This window comes from Sceloporus occidentalis, unplaced genomic scaffold, assembly GCF_023333645.1.
Source record: "Sceloporus occidentalis isolate IW3139 unplaced genomic scaffold, rSceOcc1.0.p SCAF_5, whole genome shotgun sequence".
Taxonomy (NCBI): Eukaryota; Metazoa; Chordata; class Lepidosauria; order Squamata; family Phrynosomatidae; genus Sceloporus; species Sceloporus occidentalis.
This window is the reverse complement of record NW_028316985.1, coordinates 52,971,241-52,985,326: the sequence shown is the minus strand read 5'-3', so window position 1 is coordinate 52,985,326 and position 14,086 is coordinate 52,971,241. Positions and strand designations below refer to the sequence as shown.

Below are 14,086 nucleotides of genomic sequence, written 5' to 3'. Positions count from 1 at the left end.
TGTACTGGGGCAACGGCACATGTGCCCACAGAGAGGGCTCTGAGTGCCACCTTTGGCACGCGTACCATAGGTTTGCCATCACTGGTCTATGACATCTGGGGCAATATAGTGAAATTGTTATCCTCTGAGATTAAGACAGTTTTCGCTACTCCACAGAAATTCTGAATTGTTCTATTGCTTTATTACATTATTTTGAGACAAGGCAAGTTATCTGCCACTTTGAACTGTCATGACAAATAGTCCAATCTCTTGGCATGACAATACCAACTATAAAGGTGGCACATGATACAGGTATCTTTGACATTACAAACACAGGTTGTATTGAAGACAGGACAGTCAGTGTGATCTACAGGTATGACCACTCTGCATGGTCAAACTTGTCCCATGCTGCTGAGGTAAATTCACTTGAAGAAATGACATAGTAATGAATGTAGTTCTACCTATCCCTCTGCTGCCATCAACTTTGTAAACTTACACTTATTCCAACCACTGCCACCAAATGTGAGGGCTTTCCATCATCCCACCTCTGCTGCCACCAAATGTGAGGTTCTGCCTATCCCTCTGCTGCCACCAAATGTGTTGGCTTTCACTTATCCCAACCACTGTCACCAATGCAAGGACCTCCTCCTGCTGCACCACTGTGGTCATGACTGCCTAGATGCCTTCATGGTTGATGTGTGAGATTTTATAGTCTATCCCCAGTGAACACCACCACTCTTTACTACCACAAAAACTGTGTCTGAACTCATTTTTCCTAGATGTAGTGTTCCTAGACTAAGAAATTATCACACTACACTCTTAAAGCATTGCTATTCCACTTTAAGTGCTCTGGCTGCCTCCTGTTGTATTCTGGGATTTACAATTTAGAGAGGGGCATTTAATCAACCAGAGAGGTTTTATGCTACCGTCTTCAGAATGCAACAGGAGGCAGCCAGAGTAGTTCAAGTGAAATAGCAACGCTTTAAGAGTGTAGTGTAATCATCTCTCTAAATATCACTAACTCATCCCTAACTCTAACAGACTACTACTTTCTCATTCTGACCAACTGTCATACCATAGCCTTTTCAAAATCCCTTCAGACATTCATCAATCACTCCCAGCATTCAGTTCTCTTACCTCTCCTGACAGATAGATAGTGCAGACATATTATCTTAATATTTAATAAACAAAACAAAATTTCCACCAAAAAAGCCCTGAACAACATAGGTGGCACTGATTTTCACTGGATTACACTATGAATTCTTCTAGTGTGCTGAGAATCTTGAAGTAACAGCCAGTGCTAATATGTATAGAAGGGAGCAGAACTGCTTGCTGTATAAAGAGAAATATTCCCAGGAATATAAAAGAAAATACAAAATCTACAAAAGAGTTACATTTTTACTGGCCAAACAAAATGTATAAAATGCATCACAAAAATTTTCAAAGCTCCACTGGTTTCTTCATCAGGCGGAGAAAGGGGGGAAAATGGGGAAAAGGTGATGGTATAGGAGCACTGGAGTCACAGGCCTATATTTTGTATCAGATGTTGCCTCTGCTGTAGTTCAGTTGGTCTGGAGGGATGTCAATGCAGGCAGAGGCTGCCCCCTTCTTGGTCATGTGGAGACCAAGACAAAGATCAGTAAAATTTCAACTCCATTAGCAGCAGTTTTGGCATCCACGGTGTCTGTCTTTTGTGATGCCACAGGCCCCTTTGTTAGGTAGAAAATATTGAATTTCTCAAGAAGTCTATGCACTGCTATGTCTGGGGAAAAAATTTGGGTGCTATACTGAAGTTTTTATCTTCAATAATGGCAAAACTCTCTTTTGGATTATGATGGACTACGTTTTACCTATACAGCTCTCTCCAGCCCAATAAATACAGTACAGGTATCTATTATCTCTCTCCAGCCCAGTAAATACAGTACAGGTATCTATTATGCTCAAAAAGTATTGGATTTTAGAGTACGTTATACGGGGCTTTGACCATATGCAGAAAGCCACATGGAAGCACACGGGGCGGCACGTGCCGCCGCATCACCACATGCACAAGCCCCATTCATGTGAATGGGGCTTGAGCATGCGCAGAATTCAGCTTATGCGGGGGGGGGGGGGGTCCGGAACGGATCCCCCACGTAAGCCGTGGGCGCACTGTACTTCAGATTTCAGATAAGGGATACTCAGCCTGTACTCTCAAACATTTGTTTTTCCCAAATAAACATCTATCATTTTTTGTGTCGTATCTGTGCTGTGTAACGTGAGATGGAAAATACAAAATTAATGAAATAGATGTGTTCCTTGGTATTACTACTGTACCAGCACTGGAAACAGCATGGAAAATATAAAGACTCCTACGTCACAAAAAAGAGAAGCTGAATATTTCAGCTACTTTTTTACTCAGAATATGCACAAGTGAAAGTCAGCTAAGTCTCACATAAGGTTTTTGGGTTTTTTTTAATTAATCTTCCAAAGACCTCTTGAAACATTAGTCCAAGATACTTTCAGAAAATACTTTTTTCTTTCTCCAGCCTCCACTCTTGATTTTCATTCTGGTGTACAAGCTCATAGATCTATTTAAAAAAACATTAGGTGCCCTACTTAATAAGATGCTTCAGTAGTATACCAGCAGCCATTTTTGAAAATGGCCTGAACAAATATATTCCAATTTACTCACAATGGCCACCCAAATTTTTAATTCCAAAATATGCTTTCCATGTCATCAATGTGGAAACTGCTGTCAGAATGACAATTACAGAAATTGGTTAGGAGAACATAAAAACTATTAACTGAATACTCCATTCTGATGAATCTTAATTTCCCCCCACCAATAAAATAGATGCATTATTTGGTTTATATGCACCAGTTGTTTACAGCAACATATTGTCACGTCACCACTATTTAAGGCCAATTCCTTTATCACAGTAACTAGTAAAAGATCACTTCTATATGACCTTTCTGCACTTAACAGCACCAACCTCAATCAGATCACATCATACAAAAATCCTCCATATGACTTGCTTTTTAGTCATTTCATATCCCCTTCTACTGTGCCCAAGACTATGGGGTTTGCGACTATGTAGCTGCCCCATTACTGGCCGGATCAGTGCTGCGGCAACCAAATCCCGTGGCCCTGATCTGGCCTCCAGAGAGCACAAAAAGGAGCTGGAAAAAACAGCTCCTAATTGCGCCCTCTAAAGGGTGTCATAGACATGGTGGCGCAGCTTTCTGATGCCCTTTTGGTGCTGCATCATGTAGATGCAATGCCAAGGCTGCACCATGATGTCATGCACCATCTAGAAGGGCACACGGCATCATGACATGATGGGGCGGAGTCACGGCATTCAACGTGCCAGACTGTATAGCCCTTATGTTTCCTTTTTGCCTTCAAACATCTATATTTCTACAATTACCAATAAAGGTCTGGATCACCTAGATTCGATTCCCTGCTTGGCCATTAAAACCCAGTGAGTGACCTTGGGTGAATTACACTCTCTCAGCCACTGAAAACCCTGTGATAGGTTCATCTTAGGGCCAACATGAGCTGAAAGCAACTTGAAGGCACACAATAACAACAAGCACAGTGCAAAAGAAAGTGTAGGCCATTAATGCTATCTTAAAAATGGCTTACAACCCTGGCCTTCATTTTGAAGTGTACCATTAACCAGAAAAAGAATAAGCCATACTGAAGAGAGCTAAATAGTATTCTGGAGGAGTAGAGACAATGGTAAGATGCAAGGGATTGAGTTTTTGTCTGCAGTAGAGGTATCTTGGGAGGCAGTTTGTACAAGTGACCTTGTTCATTTTGATGTAGTGGGAGGGGGATGGTTTGGCACAGGTGACTGTCTTGACACGGTCTCACATGTGTTTTTATCAGCATCTCTAGTTTGTCATTTGTGAAATTGGTATTTTGTTGTCTTTGTCGAAGTAAAAGTGTAATTTGACACATGGAGCTCAAATCCCAGTTTGGTATTGTTACTGGGCTCTGAGACTCAAGAGTTTGTTCTGTGTAAAATGAATGATGGATGAGAAAATCACTCCTTTCATAAGAGACCCCAGGTTTCTGCCTTGTAGCTTGAGATAATTTTATCTGTAGATCTCAAGAATCAGAGTTGCTTTACCCACATCATAGCATACCCCTCCCCATCAAAACTCCAAATGTGCCCAGCAGCCTTCAGTATTAAGAGACTGTGGTATTAAGGAAAGCTGTACCCTGAGAATTAAGTTTCTGTACCTGGTAAATTTCATCAGATACAGAAACCTCTAGATTTGATTAAGGCCTGGTACATACCTCCCTGTCAGGGCAGGCTGGAGGCGTCCAGTTTTCCCCCAGAGGGATGCCGCAGCAGCCTAACTGCACAGCGTCCCTCCACCTAAAAAGAACCTGGAAAAACTGTGTTCTTTTTCTGATGCCGCACAGACGTCACGAGTGCGCCATTGGTGCACTTGTGACGTAAGCAACATGCAGCAACATATGTACGGTACGCATCGCTTACGTCATCATGGCAGCACCTGTGTGGACGGGACGCTGCCATGATGCCGCTACCGTCATGTGCTAGGGTTCTGGAGTGTGTGGATGCTGTGCGCTCCGGAACCCTAGTATCGGCGGCAGCATACTGCTTTTGGCCTGTCTGTCCCAGGCCTAAGACTGTTCTGAACATGTGACACAAGGCCTCTGCTATAGCAATCATTCCATTTTATATACAAAAACACTTGACACTATATCTTACTGTCTACAGTTATGCACTATAGTGCTAGTAAATTGATTTCATAGAATCATAGAGTTGGAAGAGACCGCACGGCCCATCCAGTCCAACCCCCTGCCATGCAGGAAATCCAAATCAAAGCATCCCCAACAGATGGCCATCTAGCCTCTGCTTAAAGACCTTCAAGGAAGGAGACTCCACTACACTCCGAGGAAGTGTGTTCCACTGTCGAACAGCCCTTACTGTCAGGAAGTTCTTCCTAATGTTGAGGTAGAATCTCTTTTCCTATAGCCTGCATCCATTGTTCCGGGTCCTGTTCTCTGGAGCAGCAGATTTAGTGCTACTAAAATTGATTGTGGTCAACACCACAATGTTAGTCCATAATCTATCACCTGCTGGCCCCTGAACAGCTTCTAGCAAGAAATAATTGTAGCCAATAGAGACAAATATGGTACCCGCCCCAAGCATATTGGGAGCCGGGGGGTGGGGGAATAACTGAAACTTCTGCATCAACTAGCTTAAGAAGCACTGACATAACCAACTAAGTATAGTATAATACTGGTTGCACCCTATTCTGCCTGTGCAATAGCTGACTGGCACACCATGGGAATAAAACAGAACAAAAATTAGAGATTACCAAAGATAGATTCATAAGTAAATAAGCAGTTTTCAGGGGGAAATATCAATAAGAACAAAGAGTCCTGTAGTACCTTAAAGAGTACAACAGTTTTTCTCTCACATTCATTTGAATTTTTTTATCCAAATTCTACATCAAGTATGTTCAGCCTGGCATTAGGATGGTATCACCAACACTAATATTCAAGCAACCTTCATTTAAGATTCTAGAACAGCTTTCTTCTTTGGCAGAGTAATTTGCCATCAAATTGTCACCAAGACAGGCAGGACATCTTCCACAATGTTCAGTGCCAAAATTCAAGTATTTTCTTTAAGCACAATTAAGTTTGGAGAACAAGTAAAACGTTGTAATAGGAAAACAGTTACAGTGTATTTCTACATTAGTGAAAATGTAAGCAAAGGCAGACATAATGCAAGTGAAGTTCACAGCAGGTCCCCAGATCCATGATCAGCTGAACATAATCCTGACTTCTCAAGTGAAATGACAAAAAAGGAATACCAAAAAACCAAGTGCTAACATACATACAGTTCCTGGCACTTGTTGCAAATTCATGCTAAGTGTTTACTTCTGAGTTTTGTGTTTGTTTTCTTTAAACAGAGATACATTTTAATTCATTTCAAGCACAAATTGTGACAGGGAGTTATTGATAAGATCATGGGCTCTACAGTGTGCATCAAGAGTAATTATGGAAAACTTGAGCACTTTTTTTCACAAAGCACAACAGAAAGTTATGGGTAAACTAACAACACAATTGTTAGCTCAACAAGTGGTTGAGCTTCAACCGGCCAACAGCCGGTTGAAGCAACATTAGACTGGCTGAAGCTGTGATGAATCCAAACCTGGGTCCTTCTGGAGTAAAACCCAGAAATTTTATTTTGGAGGAACTCCCATTGGTTTCCATGTTCTGGAAATAACCAGTATTCAGGAGATTTGAAATACATACTTTGCAGAACTAAAAATTTATTTACCATTTTAAGAATATGATGCGTTTAAGTATCAAAGAATTTAACATATAACACACACTCATTCATAATTATTACACAACAGAAAGAGATATATAGGTATAGGCTGTTTTATCCTAAAGTGCTCTTTTTCTTCAGCCACCCGTATACTGTAGAATGACCTTCTGGAAGAGATTCGACAGCTGAATACACTGCCTGAATTCAAAACAGCTTTAAAGACCAATCTCTTTCGGCAGGCTTATCCTGATGATTTTTAAATTGTGAATTTTAAATATGGATTGTTTTAATTTGTCTTTTTAAACTGATGTGCATTTCAATTGATGTTTTTAACTCATGTGGTTTATCTATTAGTTGTTGTTGTTCTCCACCTTGAGCCATGGGGAGAGATGGGAAAGAAATTATTGTTGTTGTTGCTGCTGCTGTTGTTATGATTAATTTGTTCCAGTAAGCAAACAAAGAAAGGAAGAAATGAAAACTATAAGCACTCTTGTTAATGAAAACAAAGAGGGACATTTATTTGTTTACTGATGGTTTTAAATAGTTATATACTACCCATCTGGCATTGCCCTTAAGAGTGGTTTACAAATACAATTGGCATAAATATAGTATGTAGAGCTCATCATAAAGTGTTCTGTACATTTCTATGACGTAATAAATAGATTCAATTTTTAAAAAACTAAGAGTAGATCTGGATGTTGATGCAAACATTGTAACCACAATAGCCTTATTTAGGAAAGTGGTATCAAACACTCTATCTTTCTAGTATGGTGTACTATGGAGTATATAATTCATTCAATATACTATTCAGGCTGGCCTCGCACATTAGCAAGGCTACATGACACAAGGAGTGGGCTGGGAATCCTTCCACTACAAAATACTGAATGGTCATATGTCACATTATTTCATGTTGCAATGTCAAGAATAAGATCTGTTTCTGGAGCCCTCTCAGATTCATTCAATCAGACCCAGATTCCAGTCCCACAACATCATAGCACACCATTGCAATGCAGAAAGAGCGATTAATTTTAAGGCAAAAGGGAAGGGCATAAGCTGCATGCTGCTAATTCCTCCACCCCAACTTCCCAGTGTGCTAATTATCTTTTATAATACAGTCAGCCCTTCATATCCAATGGAGATTCTGTTCTGGACACACACACACGGATGGCAAATTCCACGGGGCCTTAAGTCCCATTCTCTTCACTGGCATGCAACACGCACATGACCATGTTGGGGTGACCGCATGCACACACTACTGTTGAGAATGGGGTGGGGCCATCTGTGGATGCTCCAATCTGTGGATGGAAAGCATGTGGAAAGAAGCACCAAAGGTATTCAAAGGAATCTATTCCAAAAGAAAGAGGCATCCAAGCTCTTTTGCCTCTTTTACCTTTTGCCCTTTTCCAAAACTCTCCTCAACAACTTTAGTTGCAGTTTTATATTCATTATTCATAAAAACCAAGTTCCTGGCAATGCCTGTAGTACCAATGGGTGAAGTAAAAAGGAAAGCAGGGGTTTTTTTAGGACTAAGTCAAACTATGAAAATAGAAAGAAGTACCAAAAGAGGAGCTAGTGTGATGTAGTGATTTGAGTTTTGAACAAGGACTCTGGAGGCCAGGCAGCAAGCCACAGATTCTCAGCTCAAGAAAACCCCATGATATGGCTGCTGCAAATCAGAAATGGCTTGAAGACACACAACAACAAAGCAAAAGGGTTAAGTGGGATATAAAGCCAGCTAGTAAATAAAAATACTGGAAAACAGACAGGGCAGTGACACTGTGCTGTGCCACCACAGCACAAAAGATATTTAAGACAGCTCTGCTATTACTCTGATTATATAGGAATTGCTACAATAAAGAAAACCAGGGCTTGGATATAAGAAGGTCCTCTAAAAGCTATAGGCAGGACAGCACCATAAAACTAGTAGCTTTATACACAACATCAGAAACAAAATTTGCTACCTAACTACCAGAGTTGCCCTTTTGTCAACACACTATATCTGCACGGAAAATGTGGAATAAGCAAACTGTTACATATCTTTTGATTATCTAGTTCCAAAATACAATTCATTTTCTATTAAAGACTTCTGATTTGGAAGATCTAATAAAAGTTCTTGTTGCAGTTACCATACCAAACCTAGTTAGAATTTTTATTCATTTAAGAGTGTCCACTCTTCCAAAGTAAGACGCAATTAGCCACATGTAATCACAGGTTCTTTTAATGAAGAAGTGAACATTGCTTGAAAAAGCAGTGAACAAGTACTCACGGGAGAGCACCAACGGTACTGACAGTGGCACAACACAGGCAAGTGTTCACATGCAGAAAGACTCCTCCATGGTGCAAGGACTCTACCTCCTTTCTGCACATGTACAACACGTGGAGGCCTTATACATATCTATTACAGTAAACAGAAGCCTGTGCAGAGCTTCTCTATGCCTGTCCTAACACTTCCATACTATTCTCTATTACTATTAATAATGAGCACAGAGGGCATCTTCTCCAGCCCAAATTCACAGAGGTTATTCATGCGTATCATAAAGAAAAGGAGCAGAGCTTTAGCATGAAGATCACTCAACTTCTTAGAACTGCATCAACAGTGGACCATATTAAACCCAAACTATTTTCCGGCAAGAAAGGGGCAGGTAGCCTCACAAAGGATAAAAACATCCTGGATCTCAAGGGAAATTACTTTTTCTGGTGCCAATTTCAAATTTTATTTACTGGCTTTTACGAGACTTAGTCTGCCACATCTCACATGGCCAAAGAGAGAAATGGACACAGATATATGTTCAGGTCATCTTAACTGACAACAAAAATACCACCTTCACAAAATGTATGCCTGTGACTCTAACACCATCATTTTTCTTTTCCTGTATGATTCTTAGCACCTTAGCCTGATGAAGAAGCCAGTGGCGCTTCGGAAGCTTGCCAGACATGCATCACTGTTTTGTGGATTTTGAATGCTATTGTATTTTGTTCTTTGGCCAATTCCACTGCCCTTGGATATGTTTTCTAGATTTGAGGACGCCACATGGCCATTAAAACGATCTACCTATTGACAAATCACTATCTGGTACCACTTAAGGAATAAATGCTAATGTAAACACTAAAAGCCAGAGTACTTTAATGAAGCTGCCAACATACCTATTGAATACTTTTACAGCATTATGCTTCTGCAAAGTTTGTAAGAGGAGAGTAAGGTTTCAATATTTTACATTAATAGAAGTACACAACAAAATGTAGGGTTCTCCCAGATGAGGCTTTTATCATGCAGTCATCCTGTGAAGACGCAGGAATTTAAGGTAGGATCAGCAGATGGTGTCTTCTTTCCTTGATTGTTCTAGTGCTTCTTTGGCCTTTCCCCCCATCAAATAATGCATTAGTAAAATACTGAATACATGAAGTGTTGTTGTTTTTTACTTTGTAATACTAGTAGTTTGTGGAAGCTAGCTAAGTCCAGCTTGCAACATGCAAACTAGGTAGTTCCAAATGTTAAAATTTTTCACTTGTTAAAAAACCCCTCCATATTAGCCACTAATACAGGTACACCTCAGTAAAAGAAGATTTGTACCTAGGCATTACTTCTTCAACACAATATCTGGTACCAGAAGCAGAGATAACATGGAAAGAATAGGAATAGCTTTCTATACCACAGGGGTGAAAAACAATTCAACATGTTCCAGCAAACCTTTTATCCAAAACTAACAATATGCACACATGAATTGAAACAACCAGGTTTGGTAAGCCTTGCATAACTAAACAAAATCATGGCAAACCTTCTGGATACTGCTTGAAAGCTTGTTTAGGGGTGTTTCCCCCCCCCCCTTTCACCTGCCTCCACCTTTTTTACGATTTCCATTTCGATGATCAAGCTTAAGATACATTGTCTTGCTTTCTGTCATGCTAGGGGTAACTGGTGACGAGGCAGTCTAATCTGCTTTCCCCTTTTATTTGTTTTGCTCTTCGTGCACGTTCAATAACAGATTTTGGGGGCAGTTGCTATGTACCTTGCTTGCAGGCAGGCACACATCTACAGTAGAATTGCTAAATAAAAACTGTATTTTCACTCAGCTCAAGCTTTACTGTTTTGTTTACTGTAGACATGATGCTGAAAACCAATACCAAAAGTCCCCCTTTCTTCAGCTGTTCAACATCCTCCCAATGCTGCTAAAAAAAATCCAGTCAGTCAGAGAATGAGGAGGGAAAAGGGGAGGGCATTAAAACACTTTGTAAAAAAGAGCTTCTTTGTCAGAGACTTTATTAACCGAGGTAAATGACTTCCACAGACTTGAAAACCAGTAAGAATTTCATGTAAACTTAACGTCTTACTAACATTTATTCCAGAGAAACTGGAGAACCATCAACTTGCCTCAGATTGTTAGGGGCTTTCTCAGCACTTAAATTACCACCTTCACCACTGTGGGATGTGAAATAAATGTGCAGAAAGCAACCATGCCTTGAAAAACTCAGATCCACAATAACCCCTTCCTCCTTTGAGCATAGTACAGTAATGCTTTCCAACTATGACCCACCATTTTCCAACCTACAACATGAATTATCTTTGGAAAAAACACATTTTATTGGACTTGCCTCTCCTTGCTCACATCCGCCCTTTCCTGGCTACATTACACCCACAACACACACAGTGGGCCTCGCTGTTCCTGTGGCTGACCTGGGGACAGATAGAGGAAAGGGAATAAACTACACAGGCAACAGCACTTCCAGTCGAGTGTCCTCACTTCCCTCTGAAATTTCCAGCATCACCTAGTTTGCCTTCTCAGTTGAAATACAGCCCCGTAACCTGATCTTGGGGGAAAAAACACCCTGAGGAGTACTGTGGCACCTTTAACACTAACAAAGCACATTCGGAATGATTTAACATTGCCACATCAACCAAGTGAGCCAGAAATAGCCCATCTTTGTTAAGCTTGTTGTTGTTGCATGCCTTGAAGTCTTACTGACTTATGGCAACCCTAAGGTGAACCTATTAAGTGATTTTCTGGGCACCCGTTTCTTCTCTACTGCCATCCTCTGAGGCTGAGAGTGTGTGACTTGTCCAAGGTGGGTTTCCATGGGCTATGATTCAAACCTAGTCTCCAAGGTCAGAGTCCAACACTGAAACCACTACCCCACACTGGGTCTCTTTTGTTATGCTCACTGGGCCCTAAAAAGGGAGTATTATTATTCTTTCCCCCCCAGATTCCCTCTCCTCAACCAACACTTCACAGCCGCCATCGGCTAAGGAGGCCTTTCAGACTCCCACAACCTCCACCGACAGGGAAGGGAAAGGAGGCCAGAGGTCTTTTATTACCTGCAGCCACAGCCCTGTGGAGTCATACACCACACGCTGCAGGAGTCGAGCGGATCTGGGTTGTTGTTTTTCCCCTTGGAAGTCTGAGAGGAAACAGGGAGCTGGGGGATTGTTTTAACAGGCAAACTAGATATATGTGTGTGTGTGAGACACACATATATTGTGTGTGTGTGTGTGTATATATATATATATTTGAGAGAGTGCATTTTGTAGAGGCGGGATATAAATAAAATTTATTATTATTATGTGTATGTATATACTGTGTGCATATGCAGTGTGTGTATATATACTGTGTGTATATATATAGTGTGTGTATACTGTGTATATATAGAATGTGTGTATATGTATATATATATTTGCATGCTGTGTGTGTGTGTGTGTATATATATATATATATATATACATACACACATATATGCATACTGTGTATATATGTGTGTATGTGTGTATATATAGTTGTGTGTGTTGTGTGCCTTTTCCAAGTCGTTTCTGACTTATGTTGCCCCTCAGGCGAAAGTCTCCTGGGGTTTTCTTGGCCAGATTCGTTCAGAGGAGCTCTGCCATTGCCTTTCGACTCCAGAGGGTTGCTTTAGTGGCCAAATTATAGGTTTTAATAGCCAAACCGTTTAAAGGGCGGACAACAATAACAACAACAACTTATTTATACCGGGCTCTTCCAAACGATCGAAGCGTGTGACATTAAAACAAGCCGTGTGTGTGTATGCATGAATATGTGTGTGTTTAGATAGATAGCTAGCATAGCCCTCCATCCCTCCCTAACCTCAACTCCTGCGTGATCCTTCCCGCCACAAGCCGCAGCCTCCAAGCCCCGCCGAAAAGAAGCGCTTTCACACCACAATCGTGGTCTCTGAAACCTTCCCTCCCCCTTTGGATCCAGGCAGCGCCATTTAACGTGGAGCCCAGGAGGAGGAGGAGGAGGAGGAGGAGGAGGAGGAGGCCAACCGCCCCGTCGCCCCACGTGTTTCTCGGACTAGGCCCGAAGGAGCCAAGCGCCTCGCCCCGAAGGCCCGAGCGAGCTCCTGGAGGGGAGAGAAGCGGCCTTTATACCCGCTTCATAAGAGCCAGCGGTCTAGAGCGAGGCGGCTTCCTTCCCCCGCCGCCATCTCAGAGAGTCCCTCCTCTGTCCCTTCCTTCCTTCCTTCCCTTCCCGGCCATTTCAAGGGCCGCCACGCGGGGCCCCGCTGCTCCCTACCTGCCGCGCGAGGCCGGCTCTCTCGCAGTGACTCAGGCGGCGCACAGAGAGAGGAGAGCAGGAGGAGGAGCAGGAGGAGGGCGGCTGGCTGGCGGCAAAAAAGAGAGAGAGACCCCAGCTCCCGCCGCTCGCGCTCATATAGAATCGACGTCACCACGCACAGCACACGCACACGCACGCGCGCCACCTGTTTCCAAGCAACCGCGCAGGCGCAAGGGCCTCCTCCTCCTCCTCCTCCTCGTGACTGGGCTGCCTAGTGACAAGGAGAAGGAAAAACTCCCCCCCCCTTTCTCTCTGTTTCTTCGCCCGCCAATCAAGCCGCCAACGACGCTCTCTAAGCCAATCAGAGCCCTGCATATAGGCGGGGCCGGCGCGCCTTTTCACGGGCCGGCCACGTGCTCGCGGGGTCTCCTTGGGTAGAAAGCGCACTGCGCATGCGCTTGCATGTGGGGATGGGGAAAAGAGGGAGAGGGGAAAAATTAAAAGGGGCGGAGAAAGATCATGAGAGAGAGAGAGAGAAAGTGACGGTTGGCGGTTGGGAGTCGCGCGCGCCTTTTGCGCGGCCAAGCTGCGCATGCGCAGCAGTGTGCATTTTGCCGTGGCTCAATGCTATGGAATTCTGGCAGCAGAAATGGTGTGAAAGCGGATTATTTCTGCTGTGTGGATGCATCCCATTTTTAAATGGGAGTTGAACCTCCCTTTCCTTGTTTGCATATATTTTAGTGTATAATACATACCAATACTCATAATAGTTCTTATTTCCTCAAATGTCTGAGGTTTTGTTCTGATTTATAATTATAATAATAATAATTATAGTAATAATAATAATAATTTGAAGTCATGGCCGGCATCCATAGTTTATTTCTGTGTTTTTTTTCAAGTTACGTGGCCATGTTCTAGAAGAGTTTAATTAACTCTTAAATGTCTAATTAACAAATTGTAAGCCGCCCTGATAGCCTTGGCTGAAGAACGGGGTATAAATAAATAAGTATTATTGAGCATTATTATTTATTCCTGACGCTTCGCCGGCATCCATGCCTGGTCTCCTCCAGCAGTATAACAATAATATATAATAAAAAATAAAGACAAAAACAAATCCCAGTTATAAACAGCCCTGTATCCCAACCCTCCCCCTGTTTACCATAAAATAATATTGCTTAAAAAGCAATAAAATAAAGATTAAACAACAAAATAGATTAAAATGTTTATAACACAAATTTTCTAAAAGTTAGAGGCAGATTTGTGGCGGAACAAGTATCTTCCTTTTTTAGGATTTTATCGGCCATG

The 14,086-nt window shown here is 42.0% G+C and overlaps 1 protein-coding gene across 5 annotated transcripts in view; it reads right to left on the bottom strand.

Moving 5' to 3' along the window:
• LOC149312156 (nucleosome assembly protein 1-like 1) overlaps window positions 1-12,946 on the bottom strand; it is a 41,291-nt gene extending 28,345 nt beyond the window's left edge. For 2 of the 5 annotated variants that reach the window (XM_089524072.1, XM_089524077.1), the window contains exon 1: window positions 12,800-12,946. The gene's annotated coding sequence lies outside the window, so the exon portion shown is untranslated. Of the gene's footprint in view, window positions 1-9,419; window positions 9,449-10,865; window positions 10,948-12,654; window positions 12,692-12,799 lie in introns of those variants that run through there. The other 3 variants (XM_089524075.1, XM_089524074.1, XM_089524076.1) reach the window with 3 other exon arrangements.
• Between the last annotated feature and the right edge of the window lie 1,140 nt (window positions 12,947-14,086).